Source organism: Microtus oregoni, unplaced genomic scaffold (genome assembly GCF_018167655.1).
Source record: "Microtus oregoni isolate MIOR12 unplaced genomic scaffold, Mior012 000007F_ref0000211, whole genome shotgun sequence".
In the NCBI taxonomy this organism is placed as follows: domain Eukaryota; kingdom Metazoa; phylum Chordata; class Mammalia; order Rodentia; family Cricetidae; genus Microtus; species Microtus oregoni.
The window spans coordinates 40,239,764-40,265,665 of NW_024543066.1; the positions used below are offsets into that span (position 1 = coordinate 40,239,764).

The 25,902-nt window shown below is 45.5% G+C and overlaps 1 protein-coding gene across 1 annotated transcript in view; it reads left to right on the forward strand.

Moving 5' to 3' along the window:
- The first annotated feature begins 551 nt into the window (after nucleotides 1-551).
- Nucleotides 552-25,902, forward strand: part of Rcan2 (regulator of calcineurin 2) — a 235,173-nt gene continuing 209,822 nt past the window's right edge. Inside the window, exon 1 of the mRNA XM_041656016.1 lies at nucleotides 552-891. The gene's annotated coding sequence lies outside the window, so the exon portion shown is untranslated. The remainder of the gene's footprint in view (nucleotides 892-25,902) is intronic.

The following is a 25,902-nucleotide window of genomic DNA, read 5'->3' on the forward strand; positions in this document are numbered from 1 at the left end:
GGTCCTGCCTTGGCAAAGCCCTAGAAGCCCGCTCAGCTCAGGGCACTTTCATTGATGTGGGCAGGGCGCACTCAGGGCCCCAGCCAGAGGGCGCCAGCTCCCACCAAGCACAGAAGCTCTTGAGCACTCAAGAGTGGCTTCCAGACAGTTCCCCAGTTAGCTAGCCAGAGGTCGACCTGTAAGAAAACAACCTCCCGGTTCTGTCCACCACAATTTCTTCGCTGCCCAATTATTTTTGGTATTCTTGTATGCAGATGCTTAGCTCCAGGAGCGACCCTTCCCCACCTTGACCCTCAAAAATAGGCCCTCACTCGGGCAAGTGACCCGCGAGTCTCTTCTTGGAAAGGCAATGCCTTTAGGAACAGGCTTCTGTGTCAGATTCCTGCAAAGGGTCGAGCTCGCCCCGCGATTGCAGAGGAGGGGTGTGCAGCTGAGCGCAGGGTGGGAGCCCAGGAGGTGGAGGTGGGTGGGGGACCCAGAAGGGCTCCTGGTCAGGAGGGAGGCGACCAGAGGAGGCCAGGCAGGGGCTTTGGCTTCCCTGGGGTCTGATTGGAGGTTGGCCCGATGAGTCGGAGCTGGGGGCGCGCCCATCTCCACTGGCTAGGGCGAGAGCCGCCGGCTCGGCCCCTCCCCGGAGCCGCTTTGTCCCGGGTGACGGCGGCGGTGGTTGCGGGAGCACCGGCAGGAGGCACAGCTCGGGTGACCCTGCGACCCATAGAGCGGGAGGCGGCGCGCAGTGCGCACCGCCCCACGCCCAGGCCCGCGGGCACCGCACCAGCCCCGCCGTCAGGTGAGCAGGCAGAGCCGCGCCCGCAGCCTTCAGCCCCGAGGACCCCCGAGTCGCCGCCACCGTCGCCGCTGCCTCCGCGGCGCATCGAAGACGCCCTGCAGGTCGGTTACGTAACGGCGCAGGCCCTATCGCCCCTGTCCCCTGTCCCACCAGGACTGAACGCCTGGGTGCCAGGGGACCTGTGCAGTGGGAATCAAGCGCCAAGGGGTTTGGGGGCAAGGCAGGAGAAGCTGGAGAGATCTAGTGGCCAGTCCCCACAGCATCCAGGAGGACAGTTCTCCCATGCCCCCCTCTAGGAGGCGCTCATCTCCAAGAGCCCCTTCCCCTTTCCTACTGGCCAAGGGTCCACCTTTCCAGGTGCAGCAGCAGGTGCAGACGGACTTGAGCATTCAGAACAACTCCAGTAACCTCGGGGTTTGAGCTTAGTTGGGGGAGACCAACGACGCAGAGAGCAAAGCAGAAAATGAGGAGACCCCTGTCTCCCCAAGCTTTGCCAAATTTGTTAGGGAGGGAGAAAGGGGCTTTTGGGCACAGCGGGCTGAGAATTGTCCTGCCTGGGCTTAGCCGGCTTGGGTCATCTAAAAATAACTTCAAGTTTGAAAACTGACATGGACAGGAGCGCGGTGTGCCGGGTTCGTCGTGCCTGTCGGGTCCTTCTCTCCAGAAGTCATCAGAGGGGACAGGGCAGCCTCAGCCTGATCCCTCTCGGCTCCCTCTGGATCTCGTTGGTTTCCACGGTGCCTTGGTTTGACTTTTGGTTAATGATTTATTTCCCCAAGGCCATGTTGTCTTTTTTTCTTATCCGAGATGGATTTGAGCAGATTGCATGCTTCGACACTTTCCCTTTTTCTTACGCTGGGGTTGAGGTGGTCAACGGAGGAGTATTACACCCACTGCCAATGCTATGTTTTAATATCTTGCTTTAGCAAACACACACACACACACACAAATATTTCTTGTTTCTCTTTAATTATTCAGTCCTATGATTTTCCACGGCTGGAGATGAAAAGATGTGAAAGCATTCGTTAGCCAGAATTCGTGTGTAGAAAGACTTTTGGAAGAGGGAGGTATTTTTACAGCACAACTTAACTTTTACACCCCCATTGTCCTTAATTACAGAAAGTTCTAAATACAGGACAAGGGAGTTGTGGCCAAGGGTTATGTCTTGCTGGCCAGGATCTGGGTTTTCTGGATATCATGAACATGGCCATGGGCAGTCAGTAGGGTGAGTCAAGAGGCAGGCCAGCACGGGCTGTGGGTTGCAGAACTGAAAGAACACTCCACTCGGCAGTTTCTCGGTGTCCACACTGATTTTTCCTTTTCCCCTTACGGAGCTATTACACCACATAGGACCAATTAGCCTGAAATGAGAGTAGTGCGTGGCCTTCTGATCCCCTGCAAATCGAATCAGCGTTTACTGGGCACCTATAATTTACCTGAATCTGGTAAGAGGCTTTGGGGGAGGGAGACGTGTCCACAACAAAAGCGACCAGATTGTAAGATCTTAGAAAATGCTCAGTGTGTGCATGTCCTCTTCGAGCCACCTAAATCTGGGAGGACGCAGCTTTCCGCGGTGAGGGACATTTAACAGAAGTGGGAACTCGAGAGTCCTCTCATTTGCAAGAGCTCATCACACTTGCATAACCGTTCACAGATTGTCAGGTGTATTGCAGGGACTGCCATTCTTTTTATCGAGCCCAACTTCGACAGTGACTGGAGTTGCATTTTCTCACTTCTTTAATTCTCTCTGTGCCAGTCGATGGAACAGCTATTTATTAAGCACCTACTGTGTGCTAGGCAGGCTCTGCGCCAGGAGCTTAAAAAAAAGGTGAGGTTCTGTACTTCCCAGAAAAGAATCTAGCAGATAATAAATGATAGTGATTCAGCACTGAGCATTTAATGCAAAAAGGATCGAGGTCAGTGGGAGCCAAGAGATGGGAGAGTGGAAGGAATCTAGAAGTGTCTGCCAGAGAGTACACATTTGGACTGGCTCCCAATGGGTGGTTGGCACTCTCTGCAGAAGGCACTAGGCCTTCTGTGTAGACAGAAAGGTTATGTTCAGGAGCACCCGGTTATGAGATGACAGGGTAGCACAGCCGAGGTGGCGGCGGTGAGCTGGGGGTTGTGAATATATTCTGTTGAAGAAACGAAATCACGCAGCCATTATTAGGAGACACGATTTGATCCCATTATATTGTGCAAAAATGACTTGGGAGGAGGAGAAAAGTAGTCTATAAAGTAGGAACTCAGGTGTTCGTCAGCTGGGATGGTTCAGTCCCCTCCACTTTCCCCCAAACCATGAAATGTTCCTGAAGCAGGTGTCAGGGCAAGAGAAGCAAAATCTACAGAGCAGCTTTAGAGGGCAAATGGGTGGCACTTTGTCACCAGGTGAGGACTGGTGAAGAAGGAGGGGCTTCGACGTATAGAGGCGTGGTCAAGTTTTGGGTGAGGTAAGGCACTGATGAAGATGGACAGGTTTGAGAAGGAATGTGGATTTTTCTTTTGAATTTCCAAACGAGGCACTTTCATTACAAAGGTGGCGTCTTCTTTCTGGAACTGACTGTCTGCTACTGTAGCTTACCTTCATTCCAGAGGCTATCAAGTGTTGCCCCTGGGGAGGGAAGAGGGAGGTGAGCTCTCTCTGAGGTAGGATATTAACCTCTACCCTAACCCCCAAAGGGAAAATTTAACTCTGCTATTTGAATACTGCTAATGGTAGTGATTAGAATGTGTGGCACTTACTCCGTGCCTGCCGTTATTCCTGGGTAACCTGCAGCTAACCTGAGGTGGCCCTGTTGTCAGCCTCACGCGATTGTCAAGGAAACCAAGGCTAAGAAATAATAGCTTGTCTAGAGTGCACAATCGGTAAGAGGTGTTGGCGCCCAGGTCCTGAGCAGCATTGTCAAACATCGGTGTGAACTCTTAGCATTGAAATAAGCCCTTTCCTATGTTTGGATACGTGTGACTGAAGCTACAGAAGAGAACCTGGCTCGTCAGGTGTCTTAGCTTTTCCCTGGACCCTGTGCTTGATATGCACACGCAGTGAAGCATTTGCAGTCTCTCCTCTCCTCTCGGGCTTGGGCTATTTCATTTTATTTGAAAATTTATTGCTTTTAGTGTGTGTGTGTGTGTGTGTGTGTGTGTGTCTTCAGATGTCAGAAGAGGGGTAGGGATTTTATTTTAAAATTTATTGTTTTTGTTTGTGTGTGTGTATACATGGCTCCAGAGGTCAGACGAGGGGTATGGATTTTATTTTAAAATTTATTGGGTGTGTGTGTGTGTGTGTGTGTGTGTGTGTGTGTGTGTGTATGACTGCAGAGGTCAGAAAAGGGGGAGGTATTCATTGGAGCTAGAGTTACAGGCAGTTGTGAGCTGCTTAATGTGGGCGCTAGGAACTGAACATGGGTCCTCTGGGAGAGCAATAAGCACTTCTAAATGTTTAGCTATTCACCAAGCTGGGTTAGTTTGAATCTGTGTAGTAATGGCAGAAGAAATTGGCTAGACAGTAAGTAGTCTCTGTTCTGAAGTCCTGCCATCCTGTTCCAGGTTTGCCTTCTAGTACTACAGGTCTGTGTTAAGTTAATGCCTGTATGGGTACCTTGTTCTTAATGGCATGGTAGGGCATAATTAGAAGTTCAGAGGTAAAGGGAGGGTCTATATTGAGAGAGCTCAGTTAAAGAGGAGAAGCCTGCTTGGGTATCAAATTAGAGGACTCTCCCATAGTCAGTGATCCCACTCTTTACTCCAGATATGTTACTTAGATTCTGAAAGTTTCTAAATCATGAAAAAAACAAACTGGGGAAATTAGTGAGTGTTCAGTAATGTAACAGTAGGAACTGAAACATAACAGGAACCATGTCCTGCATACAAGTCGGTCTCATTGAAAATACTCTAAAAATTGAGCCACACCCTTCACCCCCAGGAAAGCAGACGCATGGAAAGGGAAAGCAAAGTGTCTCTGAAGATGCTTTCCTATTCTGTATCCTTTGCTTAAAGCTGTGTGTGTGTTTGTGTATGCATGTCCATGAGTGTGCTCATGTGTGCACGATGACACCCTTAGGTGTCAATCTCAGGAATGCTGACCACCTACATTGAGACAGGGCTCTCATCAGCCTGGAACTCATCAGTTAGGTTGAGCCAGTGGACCACAGGGATCCTCCTGTCTCTGCCTCCGAGCCCTTGGATGACAAGATGCTTGCTGCCACACTGGCATTTCTTCACCTTGCCCGCTAAAGCATCTCCCTAGTGCCCCTACTATGATGGTTGCTAAGATCTACTCCTGCGCTGAGTGGCATCTATCATAGGGAGATTACTGAGACAAGGCACACACACACACGCATGCGTGCACACACGCACACACAGACATTAAATGCCTTCCAATACATGGCTCAAAGGATGCGCAGAATGACTTCCTTTCCTGTGGAACCTGTGCCTGCCTTTCATTTTTCCTAATTCATCCTGCCTCTGCTTCTGATATGCGTATTGTCCTTATTTTATTTTTTCTTTTGCACTATGGATTTCCAGGTGTTGTGTATTATAGGTTAACTTAATTAACCTAGTTAATGAATTGAAAAGCCTTTTTAAAGGCTTTTAAACTTAGCTGAAGATGTTCTGAAAAATAATAGCGAATTCTGGTGCTCTCTAGAAGTTAAAGAAGTGCTCCAAAAAGAGCTCACATTTCCCACTGTCCATAATGTTCGTTTAAATATCTCCTGTAACAGGGAAGGAAAGGGCTGTAATTTCATGTCTGAGCTCTCTGCTCAACTCCTTGTAAAACAATGACTGAAAGGCAGAGCTCCTATGTTATAGAGCGATGCACTGAAAGACATTTGAATCTCATTGTTAGAACAAAGTATAAATTACAAGAGTTGTGAACTAGACCCTAACTTTTTAAAACTATTGCCTGAGTTCTTTGAGGGAATAACTACTTTGTTCTGACAGATTTATTCTGCCGTATTGTAGATAAGCCGAGCCCGCGGGCCACACCATTCTACCTCTCTTACAGTGTAGGGAATGGGGTCTAAAACGCTTGGACTCGCCAGGAAAGGCCAGTATTTCAGTCCTGGTAGTCACTTCCCAGTTATGCGACCTTGAACTTCCCATTGACTTAGCAGTTGTTAGTACTGGCATTTGTGTATTGCTGCTGCCGCTCCAACGGCGTTCTTCAGCGGGCTATGTGCATCATCTCCAGAGCTTGCAGAACCTGGGGATGTGTTCCAGTGTCACTATCTACAGAGAAGCGCACACTCTGGGAGTTCAGGGGGATATGCCACCTAGTGCCAGGTCTCTAGGTTGCAATTGAAGGAAATGCTCTCCCTACCTTATAGAGACTGGAGTGCGGCTGGGCTCCACCTCATCTGTGTTCAGAGTAATAGTGTTCTGTACAGATGCTAAGGGTAACTGTCACAGTAAAGAACTCTAAGAGTGGGCTCTGGTAGAGTACCACATCTGTGCAGTGAGGAAGGTTCTCTGTGTCTAAAAACCACATATGTCCAGATTGGAGAGATGGCTCAGTGATTAAGAACATTGACTGCTCTTTCCGAGGACTCTGGTTCAATTCCCAGCACCAACATGGCAGCTCAAACCATCTATAACCCCAGTTCCAAGGGATACAACACCCTCTTCTGACGTACGCAGGCACTGTAGGCCTCTGGTACACAGATATACATGCAGGCAGAATACCCATAGTTATGCATAAAATAGAATAAAAAAAACTCAAAATAACCCAATTGGATCATGAATTAAGGAAACTGCATCTACTTGCTCTGTTCCTTGGTACAACGAACTTGTTTTTTACAAGATTAATTCATTTATTGTCAATAACACGAGTGAGCCAACCAAGGCTGGTCAACCGCAGGATTGGATCTGACTGGTGGAGGGGAAGGAGAGCATGGGCTGTAAGGAAGAGGTGACTGACACAGGGTGTTTCAATATAAACAGGTGCTGAGAATCAAAGTCAAGGTCAAGGATGGGATAGGCACAGAGCAAGAAGAAGAAGTTATCACTAGGGTTCCCATCACATTTGAGTGACAGGCAGGTCCTGAAGTCAGCCTAGGGAGGCTGGAAATATATCCCGTTGTCTGTTGTTATCTGTCTACTCAGCAAAAGAGACACACTCTGCAGAATTTTATTTACGTAGTATTTGTTTTTTGACATATATGCTTCCTATAATTTTTTAAAAAATTATAGAAAGATTAAAATTTCATATTACTGTGAGCAGTATGAGCATTTTTGATTTTTTTCCACCCAGCCTTTTTTGTTTGTATTTTTTTTTTTTTATAGAACTAGGGTCATAATATTCAGAGGACTTTGCCTTCTGTGTGTTTCACCAAACATTTCAGATAAGTTATCATGGTAGGTCAATGATCTCTTTGAACACTTGTGGGTGTGTGTGCACATCTGTGGATGTAAGTGTGCAGGTGCATAAACCCATGCATACAGAAGACAAAGGTCAATCAATGTTGAGCATCTTCTTTAGTTGCTTTCTATCTTATTATTTTATTCTCCCACTAAGCCTAGAGTTTACCATTTCAACTAGACTGTCCTGGAGTTCCTTCTCCCCCATTTTCCCAAGACCTGGAATTACAGACTTATACCACCATACCTGGGCTTCACTTGGGAATTGGGGTCCAAACTCAGGTCCTCATATTTGTGCAGTAAGCACGTTAGCCCATGCACTCACCTCTCTAGCCCCAGAGCACTAGAGTTGTCAGTGTGTAACCATCTCAAGTATGAGTTTACTATAGTGCATTTACTCTTCTGCCTTTGATTGGACATTCAACATGTTTCTAAACATCCAAAAAGTTATAAACTAGACTGGGATAAAATTACTTTTAATTTTGTGTAAGTATATGTCTATGTACATGAGTGCAGGTGCCTGTGAAGGCCAGAAGAGGGCATCAGATACCCTGAAGCTGGCGTTATAAGCTGTTGTGAGCAACCTAAGGCAGATGCTGGTTATCTTGCATATAACCAATTCCAGTTCTCTGCAAGAGCAGCAAGCACTCTTAACTGTAGAACCATCATCTCTCTAGTCTCTTTTATGAACATCTTTGAGCAGATTTGTGTGTGTACACATGCACACATACACCATGGATTATTGTTCTAGGCCCAGTTCTTAAGGTTCTCCCTAAATAATTGATACTACTTTTATTTTGTTGATTTGTGTGTAGATATATGTACATGTATGATAACATGCATATGTATGTGCAGTTGCCCACATACTTTAGGCACATGTCTGTGTGCAAGTGAATATTAAATGCCTCCATCATTTTCCATCCACCTTACTTTTTGAGGCAGGGCCTTTCAATAAACCCAGAGCTCACCAATTTTACTAGATTGGTCAGGCAGCAAGCTCCAGGGTTCTGCCTGTGTGCACCATTGAGATTGTTTATGTAAGCCACCATGCTATGCTTTGTTAAAAATGTGGATGCTGGGTATCACACTTGGGGGCCTTTTTGCTTGCACAACAAACACCTGTTGCTTTTCAAGGCGAGTGAAGAAACAAACAGCTTCACAAACTAGTGCAAGGGAATGCAGCTCTTACCTCTGTCCCGTTTGCAGGATTTCTTCATGTGAAGGTAAGAGCCAGTTGACATCAGTGCTTGGCGGAGATAATCCCACTCTGGAAATATGTGAACCTGACAGTTAGCACAAGAAAGTTAAATGTTCTCGGGGTGCTTAAGGATGCTGGACAGAGACCTGATAGAGTTCACATGCTTGAGTGTTTATAATTGCATCCAGTGTCGTGAACAACGTACTTCTGGGGGCTGTTATTAACAGCTTGTCATATGGATGCCTTGACACTTGGGGTGGTGATCCGGCTGACTGCTGATGTAGCTTGTTGGGCTTCCGAAGCACCTCATACTGAGCAGAAGACAGCACCCTTGCTTTTCAGAGAACTGCCTCTCTGGAATCTTGGTTTGGCAAAACTAGCTTTTGGATCCTGCAACATGAACAGCAAGGATGGAGGGTTCATTGACCGTAGTTCTGTTGTGCCCTTTGGTTTGGACTGGCTCCTTCCTTCCTTTTAGGCAAGCTTTGGATACATATACATGCCTTTGTTCACACTCTACTAAACAACACAATGTATTAGTACATATTAGTATACTATTCTAAAGTGCACTGTATTAGACTTACCTATTTATTTTGACCTTTGGGGACAGGCATGCATGCCACAGAACACAAGTGGATATCAGAGGAAAACATAACGTAGTGAGATTTTCCTTCTACCGTGTATATTTGGAGGACCGAATGCATGTGGTCAGGCCTATGGCAAGCACTTTTACCCAATGAGTCATCTTACTGGCCTGCACAGTATGTGGGTTTGAATAAGTACATAGGATAAGCAGGTGGGATCTTTTACAGCAATACTCAGATGCTCACTATTCAAAAGTTTTAGTTTGATAGTTAATCAGGTCGGTGTTTCCAAGGAGAGCCTCTGAAAACACCCTGTTTCCATAGTAAAGATTTTGATGAAATTGGGCGATGATGAGGGTAAACAGTCGCTTTGAATTATTTTCTCCCATAAAATTACTGGAAAGACACATTCATTAATATAATTTTTATCTGACCTATGTAACCACTAAGGCTAAAAACCTAATAAATGTGTCTTGCTAGGAAAAAAAAAATCAGTCTCTAATTTCAACTTTTTAAAAATGAATTTCTTTCAGGTAAGCCTATAAATTATTGGCAAGCTCATACATGTGTCATTGTCACTTTGTCCTCCGTTGTCCCCTCCCTTGCCCTTCCTCAACTTATACTTGTCTTTGGAGTTTTTTTTTTCAACTTATTTATTTATTTATTTATTTTTTAATTTATTTATTTATTAAAGATTTCTGTCTCTTCCCCGCCACCGCCTCCCATTTCCCTCCCCCTCCCCCAATTAAGTCCCCCCACAGCCCGAAAAGCACTCAGGGTTCCCTGTCCTGTGGGAAGTCCAAGGAACCCCCACCTCCATCCAGGTCTAGTAAGTCTTTGGAGTTTTGATGAGTTCTCAAGAACAGAGTTATTTATTTGATCCCAGGTGTCATTCTGGGAATTTCAAGACAGAGAGTGATAAATTCAATGGGTAGCTTAGACAGAGGCTTATTTGCCCCAAATCTTAGCCCTGAGCAGTAAAACCAAAGCAGTAAAGTGTGAATATGTTAAGATGTCCCTCCTATGGCCATCGGTGATGCTCAGGTCATCTTGTGTGACGTACAAACAGCATCTGTAAAAATACAGGATTAGACTGCAGTCAGGGAAACCTTCAGCAACTGAAATGCCCCAGGTGTGTTTATATAAGGTCCTTTCTTTACTGATTTATTTATCTCTAGGTGATTTCTGCCCCACACAGCTGTTGTTTACAGTAAACTTCACCGTTTGACAAGGTGACATTCTGGGGGAGGTGTTGAGTGAAATGCTCACTTGGTCAGAGTTCTCAAAGACTGTCCTCCTTGTCTCTCAGTGACACAGCACAGCAATGACCTGTGGGAATTCATAGCTGGCTCCTGGAAGTTGGTTTTCTTGTAGCACTGTGAGATTATCATGGGTGAGGATGGGCAATTTCTTTCTCAATTCTGTTTGCATCCACACTGGGAGACCCAATGTCTTTGGTCTGGATTGTTAACAACGTGTTCGCAGAGCCCCTGTGCACACAGACAGGCTTGGGAAGATCAGCCACAGGAGGAAGTGAGATGGAGTGGTAACCTGACCAGCAATCGTGGTTCTGTTGGATCCATATGACCTTGATTCGGGGCCGTGGATCTCTTGTTCTGTAAAAAACTACTTAGATGATTAACATGCAAATCTGGGACATTAAATGTAGAATGGTTTTGAATAAGGCTCCGTTGTGTGCTGGTGAGTTAATGACATGCATGGGACACAGGTCAGTCTACAGAGGTCCGGGGGAAGCCCAGACAAGTGGTTTTGCCTGTCTCTCTCCCTTCATGCTTCTGTTTATTAACGTAGCCAGCCCCAAGGGATCCCAATGGTAAGAGAAGGATGAAAGTGTGTGATTGACGGAATGACCACCAGGAGCTTTGAACTCGGAACTTGCCCAGTGAGTTGGCTCCTTATGGAACCCCTGGTTTTATTCTTTAAAATGATAAAGACCAAACTCACCCCATGCTTACCAAATTCTTATTACCCTTCACTGAACCCCTTATTTTAGCTTGATCATTTCAATATTTCAGCAACAACTCTTGGCATCGTCTTACCATTCAGGATAAAGTACAAGGCTATGAGGTTATGCTATATAAACAAAATTAGAAATAATTAATATGTTTTCATGGCAAACAGTGGGTATTTTTTAATGACAGTAATATTTTCAAGGGTAAGTCTCAGATGAAGGAAAATCTGAAGAATAATACAGGTTAGAGATCTTTACCTAACTGAAACCACACATTATTGGGAAGCCTAAAATGCGTTTCTGAGCTCATCACCGGAACTCCGGTTCAGGTTCACTCCTTCCCCCAGCGACTGTGAGCTCCTTTTAGATGATTATCCTCCACCTGGAAGCCAAGGGGCCACATCCCAGCCAAGACCTCATTCTGTCTTTATTCAGTGGCTTTGCTCCTTCCTCTTTATTCTCACATTCTCCTGCCAAGAGAATGTCATTGGAAAGCTAAAAGAATGTTCCCTTCCCTTCCCCCCACCCAATACAAAAGAAGCTTAATGGGTATTTGGGGCCTGTTGATGAATTTCTACTGAGCCTGAGTTTGAATTTATTTTCTATTTGATAAAAGATCATCTTTGAGGTATTAAGTTTTTCAGCCAGATATTTTACAGATCCATTAAAAAAAATCAGGTCAGTCCCTTTAGAATTTCCCAAAGTACCTATACAATTATATTGTGTGTGTGTGTGTGTGTGTGTGTGTGTGTGTGTGTTAGTGGGTGTTCTTGCAGTGCATGTGGAGAACAGAGTTTACTTTGGGAAACACAACACATAAGGCAAGTTGCTCTCTGACTTGTATTTTGTTTTGTTTTGTTTTTGTTCTCTAGAGACAGGGTTTCACTGTGTAACAGTCCTAGGCTGGCCTCGAACTCACAGAGATCCAACTGCCTCTAACTCCCGAGAGCTGGGATTAAAGGTGTGTGCCATCACTGCCCTGGCCTCCAACTTGTTTTTTTTTTTTAAAGACAATTTCTCACTGAACCCAGAGCTCACCAATTCTGCTAGACAGGCCAGCCAGCAAGCCCACAGACCTCCTCTTTCTGCTTCCCAGCTCAGAGGTTACAAGATTCACCATCCCTTCTGGATTTTCTGTGGATGCTAAGGTTTTCTGAATGATGGTCCTCATGCTCGCCTGGTGAGCACATTCCCAGCTGACCTATAGCTCCAACTGTCTTTTGTATTTGTGTGTAGCCTTTGAACAGTGTTGGGGCTGGAACCCAGGGCCTTGTGCCATACAAGCAGACACTTATCTTTTTCTCCTCATTCTCAGACCGGTAATATTTTTAACCACAATATGCAAATACTGTCATGAAATTATTCTTCCTATATCACAAGGTTTCTGTCAGTCATGTCTTTTGTCAATCACAGCAATGTAAATGCTGCCAAATATATACATTCCTTTCCCTGATTACAAATAGACTTTTTTCCCCCTTGGTTTTTCGAGACAGGGTTTCTCTGTAGCTTTGGAACCTGTCGTGGAACTAGCTCTTGTAGACCAGGCTGGCCTGGAACTCACAAATTGACTTTTTATGGCTACTTATTAGAGAACCCCAGGAGGCCAATAGAAATCATTGAGACACAGCTGCTAGAGACCAGATATTATTTCTTCAACTTCCTATTGTAACAAATAATAAACCACCAAACTGTTTATAAATAAATCAAACGTCCTCGTAATGAATCACAAACTAAGAAGCGTTTGCATACAATGTGTCACTATGGGGTGTTACAAAAGTGCTAGACCTAAGCATACTTAGAGAACTATTCTGTATTACTGTAGAGAACCATTCTGAGCACTGGGGCTGTGGAAGATGCCAACTGGACAGTCTCCCATCTCTAATTCCTGAGAGTTGTAGCCTTCCATCAACTGCATCTCTTCTAGATTCCCTCAATCCGTGAATCCTCAAAGAAATCATCACTGCTGCTGAACCTGTCCTTATGATGCATGCATGCTCTGATACATGGATTCCTCATCTGTTCGCATGTATGTTCATCTGTTTATGCCTACTATGTGCCAAGCATTGTGTTAGTCACTGGGATATGAAAACCAGTGAAATTAGGGTTCAGGAGACCCCTCTCCCCCAGGTTCTTGTGCAATTGCCTGTCTCTACCCCTGGACATTAAGTATCTAAAGCCGAGGAAAGTACCTGCTCATTCATCCTTGTGATGGCTGCAGCCCGTGTCAGAAGAGCTCGCCTCTGCAGGGCTCTCCTGGGTTAGTGGGAAAATGAACTGACTATCCATTATATCCACTTTAAATAATTCAGAAGCTCGGCGCTGGGGCTGTCAACACCTTCAGATGTCTTGAAAGCCTTTGTTCTCTCCACATAATTGTTAAGTATAAAAATAAGTTGAGGTTGAGGAGACAGAGCAGTAAAGATCACTTGCTGTCCTAACAGAGGACCTGAGTTTGGTTCCCAAAACCCACACAGGGTGGCTCATAACTGCCTGTGACTCCAGCCAGGGCACCCAACACCTTTGGCCTCTGGGGGCACCAAAACACACACACACACACACACACACACACGCACACGCCTACGCATGCACGCACCCACACGCATACACTCACGCACACACACACACACGTTTGTCTGGTTTTTCTGTTTGTATCAATAGGCCTGTTCTTTCCAGAATGTTCCCTGTACCCGACTGATGGTCAAAACCAAACCCCAAATGTGACTGACAGCAGCATCAGAATTTCAAGGTGGATGGACCAAGGGATCCTTATGTCTCAAGTTCAGATGGTTTGGAAATGCTTCTGTTCAGGTGAAGCCTGTTCCGTTTGGCGGAACTTGGCCAGAGAACAGGAAACATTGTGTGTATCTACAGAGCAGGCACTGAACACTGGGCCCTGGGCTTGGTTCTCCCCTTGCAGTGTGCGCACAGGACTGCAGGAGAGACTTTTTGCTTCTGTTCTGAGATTCTTCAGATGAGGACACTGAACTTCAGGGAGACTGGACAACTTGGTTTGTTTTTTCGGGAGGAGCATCCTGAACTCACAGTGGTGTCTGTTTCACTGCCCACTGGGCTATGCAGTTTTCCATGGAGGAGTGGGATAAGATACCATTACTTTCAATACTGTATTTCATTATTTTATGATGGGGCAACTAGGACCAGCATGCTTTGGGTTACCTAAATGTTCCTCCTACAACAAATAATACAGTCACATGGTTTTGATGTTCGATTTTAAAAGTAATTACTGTGATGACATTTTAGCATTTGTGGACTGGCAGGAATGAACACTAGTCTTCCTAATTAAAAGGTCATGTAACTGCATGGTGCAGTGTCACAGGAGAGGTGCGGGTTTGTACGGAGAGAGCCTTGGGTTGAGAGGAGCATTCTCAAGTCCTGGACCCCACCAGTTGCACTTTTCAATATCCAAGGCAGAAAGAGGATGGAAGGTGATACTACATGTCATTAATGTCCAAGTATTAAATCAATGTCGGGGATTGGAATGGCTTTTAGGATGCCACCTGCATTTGGTTAAAGCATTTAGTTGGAGTTGGTGACTTTAGAGAAATTATAGAATCTTGGTTTATGTCTGTACATATTTAAATATTACTTATAATTTTAAAAGTGAGCAAAATTGGGAGTGGGAGCAGCACACACCTTTCCTGAATGTTAATGTGTCAAGTGTTCACATTCAAGCATAGTGAATTCCTCTGCATGTACTACCTACTGCAATCCATTAAAGGAAACAAAGATCCCCCTCCCACCAGGGTCCGGCCCACTCACCTCGAGTCTTTCTCGAAGGATGAGGCATTGATGTCTCTTTGCCATCTAAAACTATTCTGAGGGAAGTTTGAAGTCTAACCTTGCATAGCCCCTCATTGTGGCAGCTCGCTCGTGCACCTCCCACTAGCTCAGTTCATCAGGCCTTTAGACCAGGGTTTCTTAGCCTTCTTAACGCTGCAGCCCTTTAACACAGTTCATGTTGTGATGACCCCCAACCATAAAATTATTTCATTGCTAATTCGTAACTATGACTTTGCTACTCTTATAAATTGTCATATAAATATCTGATATGTAGGATATCTGATTTGTGACCCCTGTGAGAGAGTCATTTGAGTCCCAAGAGGGGGTCATAACCCATAGGTTGGGAATCATTGCTTTAGACTCTTCCCTTCTTGTTGTGAGCTGATAACCCACACACGCATGCATGTTGCCCATGGCATAGAATCGTTTTCTCGTTAGTGTTATAACAACCTGAAAGTGTGGGTTAGGACATGGTGTGGGCCTCTCTTGAGCAGGAAAAGTAATGGCTTTGTTGGAATTTAAAGGATTTCTGAAAAAAATTACTGCCTCCTGGTTGCAGAGGGCTCAGCCCAGGTGGTGTCATGAATTCCTCTTCTGAGCAAAGGAAGGCAAGCTGCTCTTATGCATAGAAGGCCGGAATCAGGTGACACCTTGCTGTCTGTCGCTCTCTGGTATCACGTGGGTCTTAGTGCTTGTAACTCTCAGCAGAAGACAATGAGGACGAGTGAAGGAGCCGAGAAGCTGGTTTCAAAGTACTTGGGCATGGCACAGGGATCAGGTGCAAGAGCTGTGGCAAGCTGGCAAGCAGAAGGTGGGTTAAAAGCAATGCGGGGGGGGGGGGGGAGGGGACCGGAAAGATGACTCCATGACTAACCATGCTTGCTGAATAAGCCTGAGGGCCTGAGTGTAGATCCTAGCGCGCAGATATAAAACACACATGGCTATGCTTGCATGAGTAATTCTCAGTGTTGTGGGGAGGGGTGGATACAGTGTTATGGGGGCACACTGAGAAGTGTGCAACCATGGGAGGAAGGTTATCAAGTCGAAGATGCAACCACGGGGAAGGTTACCAAGTCCCATTGGCTAAGCTGTCTTTTCTGCACTTGGTCTGGTGTGATGACCTGGCTAGAAGGACCAATCCATCTTGCTATCCTTAGAAAGAGAACTGTCCTTGGAGAGGGTCATACATTAAAATAACCCGAGAGATGAAGGCGCTCAGATCCCACTGTGAAAAGGCAACACGAGCATATGAGAATCTTTGATAAGCATATGCGCCAGGCTTTTCCTCGGGGTGTGCTGTGGAGCAGCTGAATAGCTCCATCATTAGAGATGACAAAAGCAAGAATTCCCATAGCTCTTGCCAAAAGCTAGCTCTAGATTTAAAAGTGAACATGAAAGGCTCTGGGAAGATGGCGTGGCATCTATAGGCACATGCTACTCTTACAGAGAACTCAAATTCAGCATCCAGTAGCCACACTACGAGGCTCACAATTGCCTATAGCTCCAGCTCCTGGGGTCCAATGCTCTCTTCTAACCTCCATGGGTACTGCACCCACATGATAAACACACAGAGACACACATAACTAAAACCAATAATCCCAGCAGTCGGGAGGCAGAGGCAGGTAGATCTCTATGAGTTTGAGGCCGGCCTGTCTACAGAACAAGTTCCAGGACAGCAAGAACCACACAGGAAAACCCTTTCTCTGAAAGCTGAAAAAAAATCTAGTCTCACAGACTTTATTAAAATAAGGAAATATCATTAAAACATAAATAAAAGGAGACTAGTGAGTTATATGCGAAAGAGTCTTTTTCTATGTATGCTTATGTGGGTGGACGCGTATGTATGTGTGCTTGTACGTAGCTGTGATGTGGGAGCACATGTGTGGCTATGCAAACCTTTGCACACTTGTGGAGGCCAAAGGGGAACATTAACAGTCTAACGCTTTCTACCCTATGTCCTTGAAAGATAGTCTCTCAGTGAACCTGAGGCTAGGCTGGCAGCCAGCAATCCCCAGACTAACCCCTTTTATTACCGATATGAACAGTATGTCTGTTCAGCCAGTGCCATTTGTGATAAAAATAATACTTAGCCGGCTCAGATATGTGTAAGATGTCATCCATCCCCTCATCCAGTCTCATGACACTTGGGACCCCAACACTGCTTCTCTTCCATATCTGACAGATGGAGAAACTGAGGCACAAAAGGCGTTAACTGATTCCCTCAGGGTCCCTCAGCTGGTTAGCAGGGCAGCTGGAAGCTGTGACTTTTCACTTTATCTGATGCTGTTTTTGAAGGATGTTACACAAAAACATTACATGTGGGAATTTATAAAAACTAAAACTTATGTCTTAAAGAAGTCAAGAATTTTCCGCAAGGGGGGCCAGTTCGTGCTTTTGGTGCCCGGTTTTCTGATTTTTGCTTTTCATTGTTAGTGGCACCCAACAGAGCCTGTGTACCTTTAAGGACCTGAGCTAGGGAATAAGGGGAGGGATCCAGAGATGCTTCTAAGCACACTGATATAGCCAGGTTATGTGTGATGATGTCACACCTTCTGTAGTAGATAGGTCTGTAAGGACCGTTAGTCAGCAAAGATGTTCAGAGCACACTGGGCAGGGGATGGGACTTGTGCTCAACACTCAGCACAGCACAGGACACTTTGTCAACAGATGTGTGAGTTTTGTTCCTTATGTCAACCAATCCAGCACCAGCCATCTGGTTTGCAATTTGAAGGAGTGGTGTTACTGTTGTCATGGCATTAACACAAGGCCCCATGGGTCTCAGACTCCTAAGACTGCCTCTTCCTTGACATGGACATAACAAGTCTGGCCTCTGGAACCTGGGACGGACCAGTTATCAAATGGGGACTCCATGGTCACTTCCTTAGGTTTGGTTATTTGTCAGTGGAGTTCCTAGAACGTAGCGAAATAGTTTGCTTACTATTACCATTTAATTACAAAGGAAGGAATCAGAGCCAGATTGAGAGCTGCACAGACTGACTCTGAGTTCTGGGAGTTCCTGTCATTGTAGAAATGGGATATGACTCCATTTGACTCATAGATGTGTTCAGCAAAATGACGGGGTTCTAGACTCTCTCTCTCTCTCTCTCTCTCTCTCTCTCTCTCAGAATTTATCATTCATATGTAGGTTACTACGTCATCAACCATTCCAGATCAGCTTGACCCTCAGGCTCTTTCCCCTCTACCTAGACGTTAAAGGCTGGGGCTGAAGATCCATACCCCTCCCCCACCACAGGCTGGGTTCCCTGGCAACCAGCCCTCATTCTGTGATTATTGGGAACTTTCTCACAATCTCCTTACTACCAAAAACCTGGGAGGAGCTTGTGAATAATAGAAGCTACTTCCACTCTTCTGGCCAGCTCAGGCTGGTTTAAGAACCCAGGATGGAAGATCAAATCTTTTTTTTTTATTTATTATGTATACAATATTCTGTCTGTGTGTATGCCTGCAGGCCAGAAGAGGGCACCAGACCCCATTATAGATGATTGTGAGCCACCATGTGGTTGCTGGGAATTGAACTCAGGACCTTTGGTAGAGCAGACAATGCTCTTAACCTCTGAGCCATCTCTCCAGCCCCGGAAGATCAAATCTTTAAGGAAAGACACTCCAATTCTTTAGTTGTTTGAGGTGAAAAAAAAAATATTCCCAAGAGTTTCAGACTCTGAGAGCCAAAGATGCTGAACAAGACCAAAGTATGTTTCTTTATTGCACCATGACGCCCCACCTGTAGGGTTCAGTCAGTGAGGGCTGGCGCCATGTTTGTGATTCACCACCATGTCTTCCATGACCGAGCCTCTTGCGGGTAAATATTCATTCACGGAGTGGTGTGTGGTTTTCCAGATAGTGTCAATGACTGTGGGTAGCAATGTTTGCATTTTTTGCTCATCCTCACTGGGTTTATTATTAATTAATTAATTAATTCACTTCATAGATACCAATGTGCCCAAAATAGCCATTGATACTTTTCTCATTGTTTTGAATTGGCTTGATGGAAAAGCAAAAATACCAGCATCTCCGTTCTAGCCTTGAGGCTGCCAGACTATCTCTGGCACCTTGAATAGCTGAGCCCGTTTTTATGAACTGCAATCATGGTGTTGTGTGCACACAAGGATGGATGGGGAGTCCGAAGGCCACAATAGCAACAATATACAAACGATATTCCTGTTTTCAGCACCACTCACCAGTGTGATGGTTCACCAAGCACAACCCCATCCTGAGTCAAGGAGGAGTATGGTGCTTAGTGTCAGCAGTGCTTCAAGAGAAGCATGTGCAGAGGCTCTAGAAGGTTGTTAGTGGGTAAACGAGAAACACGTTTTAGGAATCAGAGAGATGGCTCAGTGGTTAAGAACCCGTTCCCAGAACCCACAAGGCAGCTCACAGACAGGTGTAACTCCACCTCCAGGGCGTCTAACATGCTTTTCTGGCCTCTGTGGCCACTGCGTGTACCTGACGCACAGACATACAAGCTGACTAAATGCCCATACATAAAACATTGAAGAAAAATATAAAAAGAAACACATGCATATTTCAATGTGTATTTCTAAGAGTTGTACCATTTTCCCAAATGGCTCAACAAATCCTCAAAAAATGTCCAGCACTTTCTGAAGAACTTCCTGACTTAGAAGGGGATGAAAAGCGAGAGCGGAAGGAAGACAGACCATGTTCACCTAGGGAAAATACCCATGATGTTTCCTACTGTGAACGCAATTGGGTGTTCCACTTGTCTTGCCAGTACTGTTGGATCGGAAGCCTTGCAGAGTGCCAGCCGCGGCAGGGAGAAAGAAAATGCTTGGCATATGGGACAGGATGCAAAAGCGTCAACAAAAGGGTTCCCTTGGCCAAGAGTTGTAAATAACAGCACATGTGCAGACAGGATGCAGGAAGGAGGAGCCAGGTAGCCATTCTAGAAGATGTTTCACCAGGTGGTAGTACCCATGGTGGGCAGGTGCCCTGAGCTGCTTATAAAGCCTGGAGTATACTTTTCTCTATTGTGAAACCCTGGTATTTTGAGGCAACAGAGCAGCAAAGAAAACAGGAAACTCTGTTGGAAAGATAATTTAGAGTGGTCTGGACAGACAAAATATAGCCTTTAAGACCTGGTTCTTCTTTATCCAGTAACTAATGGAAGAAGATGCAAAGATCCACAGCTAAGCACTGGGCTAAACTCCTGGAGTTCAGTCATAGAGAGAGAGGAGCAATATTATGATCAAAGGGACCAAGACCATGATGGGAATACCCACAGAAACAGTAGAATCGAGCTGGTGACCCTGGATTGACAGCTGGGGAACCAGCATAAGTGCAAACTAAGCCCGCTGAATGTGGGTGACAGTTGTGTGGCTTGGGCAGTTTGTGGGGCCACTAGAAGTGGAATCAGTATTTATCCCTAGTGCACGATTTAACTCTTTGGAGCCCATTCCCTGTGAAGGGATATGTTGTCAGCCTAGATACAGGGGGAGGACCTTGGTCCTGCCTCAAATCATTTGACAGACTTTGTTGACTCCCCATGGGAAGCCTCACCCTCTCTGAGGAGTGGATAGGGGTGGGGTGGGAAGAAGGTGGGACGATGGGAGCGAGAGGGAACTGGGATTCGTATGTAAAATAATATTGTTTTGTTTTAAAAAGAAAAATAAAGAAAAACCTTTTTTTTTAAAAAGACCTGGTTCTTAATCTTGAGAACAATTTATTTAAGAACAGATAAGTCATTGAAGATATAGGTAGCTATTGGATAAACATACATAAGGAAGTTGTTATAATTGGATCTTGCATGTCTTTCATTGGCTCTATGTTGGCAGCTTGGTCACTAACCTTTGGTGTTGCTGGGAGGTGAAGAAACACTTCGTAGGTGGGGCCTGCTAGATGTCACTGTGGTGTGCCTTCCACTCTGCTGTCAAGGTGCCATGAAATAGGCAGCTTTGTTTTGTGATATTTGACCTCCCCACAGGCCTGACGGAGTGCCCTGTGTGAGGGCTGAAACTTGGATCAATGATAAACCTTCCTTTCTTTTAAGTCATTGAGTCAGGGTTTTTGCCACCCTGAGTGGCACTGAACATAGACTATTAATGAGTGATGAGGCTCTGCCAGGCTTTGGGCTAAATTGTCCACCGTGTTTGTCTCTTCTGAATCTCTCAATGGTCCTCCTTTTAGGGGTGGGAACTGAGGCAGTGAATGGAATTGACTTGCCTAAAATGATAAAGTGAAATCGCAGCAAGTGGATTCAGCTAGTGCCAGCTGCAGCTCTCAGTCAATCTCCTGATAAACAGGCAATGGAAGATGGAACCAGGGTCATTGAGTCTTGGTCTGCCTGATTTCAAACCTATTTAGTTTGTTCTAAAGAGCTCAGAAAGGGGTATTTTTTAGATGTTTTGGGGGGGATAAAATGAAATTAAATTTAATTTCATTAAATCCATGAAACATCCCCTCTAAGACAGTCCCATTGTGGCCCAACATGGAAACTATTGTCCAGAGCACGCCTACGGTCGCAGAGCTGGGAGATGGAGTCTGCTGCATTCAGAAGAGAGCAAATTCAAGCACACGGTTCACCTCACAGTTCACTGGTACGACTCTAGTGACAGGGAGGAAGAATCACTGTGGCATGTGGGGACCGATCATGAAGCTTCTTTGTTGAGAACTAAGATGTTCAGTATGAGTGACAGCTCATATGTATTAAGCAAGTGATCAGAGTGTGCCTCAGACATTTCCTCTACTGTCCTTTTGGCATAAGCTAATAAATCCCCAAGGAAGCATCATAAATGCAGTTTCCCTTCATCCATCTTGAGGGGAAGCGGACCCTGAGATTAAAGCCACACAGCTGGGAAGGTGGAGACTGAAAAGTCAAAATCAGAATTCCTTAAGTGCCATTCAGTTCAGGAGTGTCAGGGTGCCCTTCCGTTTGGAAGGTCTTGTTCGTCGTCACTACAGAGGCTCTGTAGGTGGGGAAGCACTGCCCCCAGCACTGAGCAGACAGTCACAAGACAAGATGAGCACCAGCAATAACCAAGTTAGTGTCCTGAGAAAACAAAGAAAGTGGCTGTTAATGGGAGATCTCCTTGAGCACAGGCCAGACTCAAGGTAGAAGATAAAGGCAGTGTCTATAGATATGGCCCATTGATAGAGGGAGGCTTGTGTAAGATGTTTGTTCTAGTTGGCTTTCTGTTGCTGTAAAACACTCTGATCAAAGGCAACTTAGAGGATCAAACAGTTTATTTGGCATTGACTTTCAGGTCATAGTCAGTCACTGAAGGAACTCAGGGCAGGAACTCAAGCCAAAGTCACATGGAAATGTCTTGTTGGCTTCCTCTCTGGCTTAATCTCTGGCATGTGTAACTGTATTTCTTTGATGTGGGATTCCTCTCTGTATGTTGTGAATACCATTGGTTAATAAAGAAAACTGCCTTGGCCTGTTGATGGGGCAGAATTTAGGTATGTGAAGAAAACTAAACTGAATGCTGGAAGAAAGGAGGCAGAGTCAGAGAGAAGCCATGGAGCACAGCCGGAGACAGACACTGAAACTTTACCCAGTAAGCCACAGCCACGTGGTGATACACAGATTGATGGAGATGGGTTAAGTTAATATGTAAGAGTTAGCCAATAAGAAGCTATAGCTAATGGGCTAAGCAGTAATTTAAATAATATAGTTTCTGTGTGATTATTTCAGGTCTGAGCTGCCAGGCAGCAGGGAAACAAACAAGTGGCCTCCTAACAACATTTCTTACATAAATGTTGTTTATTTATAAAGAGACCCCCTGGCTAGGGGTGGTGACACCCACAGTCGACTGGGCCCTCTCACATCAATTAGAAATCAAGACAATGTCTCATGGACATGCTCAAGGGACACCTGCATGAGGCAATTCTTCAATGGCGCTTGTGACAAGGTGAATAAGAATGAAGCAGGACAGTCAGTGTTCATGGCTGCACGGGTGACTGTAAGTTTGATGCAGATAAAACCCTCAGCGACTATTACTTCTGTCACCTCTGTTCTTTCTATTGCTAGCGTTGGTATTGAGACTCAGGGTTCTTCTTCAACCCCGGTGAGGCAGTGGGTGTGTCTAGATAGGAAAATCATCTTCTTGGGCTGTCTGGTTTGCTGGACTTAACAACAGTTTCCATTTAATTTGATAGCGCCTCAGAAATTATGAAAGATTTTGAATATGGCAAGGATAGGAACATTTACTTGTTTCGAAGAGGAAAATTATCCTGCCAGAGAGATATTTTCCTCTTTCCCCTTCCTCCATCCTGTCAAGCTTTTGGCTTCCTAGTAGCTTTGTCAGAGGGAGAGCAGCATGGGAGAGCAACATGCCTCCTCAGTCCCCTAATCAGTCCCAGATGCAGCCATTTAGTCTGTGATTCCTTTTAAAAAGACTTCCTTATTGTTATGTGCATGTGTGGTCTAAGTGTTCATACGTGTACCAAGTGGGTACGTGTACATAGGTGCTTATGGAGGCCAGCAGAGGTCAATGGATCTCCTGGTTGGAGTTACAGGTGACTGTGAGCTGCCCTACATGGGTCCTGGGAACGGAACTCAGGTCTCTGCAAAATCATAAAGTAAGTCCTCTTAACCACTGAGCTATCTTTCCTATCCCCCATAATTCCCTTTTGGCTAAAATGCCTGGCCCCTCTGCTCTCTCTCTCTCTCTCTCTCTCTCTCTCTCTCTCTCTCTCTCTCTCTCTGTGTCTCCCTTCCTCCCTGGCTCCCTTTTCCCTCCCTCCCTCTCTCTTCCTTTCTTTCCTTCTTTTTTTGGCTGCTTTTTCTTTCCACTCCCTGTCTCCCTCCCCAGACCTCCACACCTTGTGTGAAGGTAGAAGGTGAAAGCTGACAGGATCAATTTTGCTTCAGTTACCGTAGCAACCCTCGCAGACTCCGCTGCTCACTTTTGAAGCATCTTCCTCCTGTGAGAAGTTACCCCGCATATAATTACTTGCCTTGTCCCCGAGGATACAGGCTCCAGGCTCCAAGTTTCCTCCACAAAATGACAGGATCCCTAGCTACCTCCAAGTGTCTTTCACACCGGCACAGATATTCACTACCTCAGAGCCACCCACCCCTTCTTATTCTTGGTTCTTAGGAATAAACTGTGGTCAGAGATGATGAATCTTTAACTATATTAACAAGCCCTGATTGGAACTGCTCACTTATAAATGAGATCTTTAAGATGTTTTTTTTTTGTTTTTTTTTTAAGTTCCACTGAAGTTAACCTAAGAAATTTTTTTTTATTTCTTAAATGAAGATTAAGTTTATTTTTAGCTTTCTGAAGAACATATTTGTACTTTAGATAAAATAAGATACATACATATTATAATTTTAGATAAATATAATAAAAATGATGCCTCAAGACTTTATCAAACATTCTTGCTGCTTTTGTCCATCCTCCTTCCCTTTTCTTTTTGTTTTATTGAGAAAAGGAAAAAAAAAGTTTCAGCCTCCTCCCGGCCTCCCATTTCCCTCCCCCACTCCCACCCTTCTCCCCCTCCCTCTACTCCTCTCCCCCTCCCTCTCCAGTCCAAAGAGCAATCAGGGTTCCCTGCCCTGTGGTAAGTCCTAGGTCCTCCCCACTCCGTCCATGTCTAGTAAGGTGAACATCCAAACTGGCTAGGCTCCCACAAAGCCAGCACATGAAGTAGGATCAAAACCCCGTGCCATTGTCCTTGGCTTCTCATCAGCCCTGATTGTTCGCCATGTTCAGAGAGTCCGGTTTTATCCCATGCTTTTTCAGTCATAGTCCAGCTGGCCTTGGTGAGCTCCCAATAGATCAGCCCCACTGTCTCAGTGGGTGGGTGCACCCCTCATGATCCTGACTTCTTTGTTCATCTTCTCCCTCCTTCCGCTCCTCATTGGGACCTTGGGAGCTCAGTCCAGTGCTCCAGTGTGGGTCTCTGTCTCTATCTCCATCCATCGCCAGATGAAGGTTCTATGGTGATATGCAAGATATTAGTCAGTATTGCTATAGGATAGGGTCATTTCAGGTTCTCTATCCTCATCTGCCCAAGGAACTAACTGGGGACATCGCCTTGGGCTCCTGGGAGCCACCCTAGGTTCAAGTCTCTTGCCAACCCTAAGGTGGCTCCCTTAACTAAGAATTGTGCTCCTGTGCTCCCCTATCCAACCTTCCTTTATCCCAATCATCCTGTTTCCCCAAGTTACCCCCATCCTCCCCTTCTCACTTTTCTCTCCCCAACTCCCCTTACCCCCATTCCACCCCACCCCCAAGATCCCAATTTTCTCCCCAGCAATTTTGTCTACTTTCCACAGCCAAGAGGATAACTGTATGTTTTCCTTGGGTTCACCTTCTTATTTAGCTTCTTTAGGTTCACCAATTGTAGACTCTGTGACCCTTATTTAAGGCTAGAAACCAAAGGATCAACATAGAACCTAAGAAATTTTTATACCCTTACATATTTATAAACACTGCTTGGACATCTCCTGCCTTTCCCATAGCACTGCGATAGTTAACCTACCTCCCCACCCACTTGCTCTACATCAGCATCCTCCCTGCCCTCTGATTTCCAGCTATGCTTGATTACTGGAAGGAACTGGTAAGTGGTCAGAGTAAGAGAACAGGTGGGGCAGATTCCCATGGGCCCTCACTGTGTCACTACTGAGAACTGACTGGATTCCTCAGCAGAGGAACCGCCAGGAGCAAGCCCCATGACCCAGACAGAATTTCTGTAGGCCCCGCAGGTCCTCGCCCCTTCAGCTCGAGGGGTAGTGGCAACCCAGGCTTTTGCACTGTTATGGCTCTTCTCTGCCCAGCCCATACCTGGGTTCTTGTGAAGACCCTTTATAGTTCTTTACAAAGTGCCCAGCTGTAACAGGTCAGCCATATTCTCGACCAACACAGTCCCTTCTGTTTGGGATGGGTGCTTCCATACTGCTTGTTTCTGTGTGATACGTCTACGGTCTCTGTAGAAACAGGGTCATCTGGCCTTGAAGAACACCAACCGATGAAGTGTACTAGTATCAATAAGACTGGCACTTAGGACACTGAGGCAGGAGGCTGAAGCATTTAAAGCTAGCCTGGGAAACAAATACCTTGTGTCAAAACACTCAAAACAATAATAATGAGAAAGAAAAACTTATCTCCATCCTCTCATGCTTCATCAAAGATGAATTTCCCCTAAGGGATGCCGAGAGTAGAGAAATAGTCTTCCCCCAGGGCAGAGCACAGCAACCGGTACCCAATACCAAATG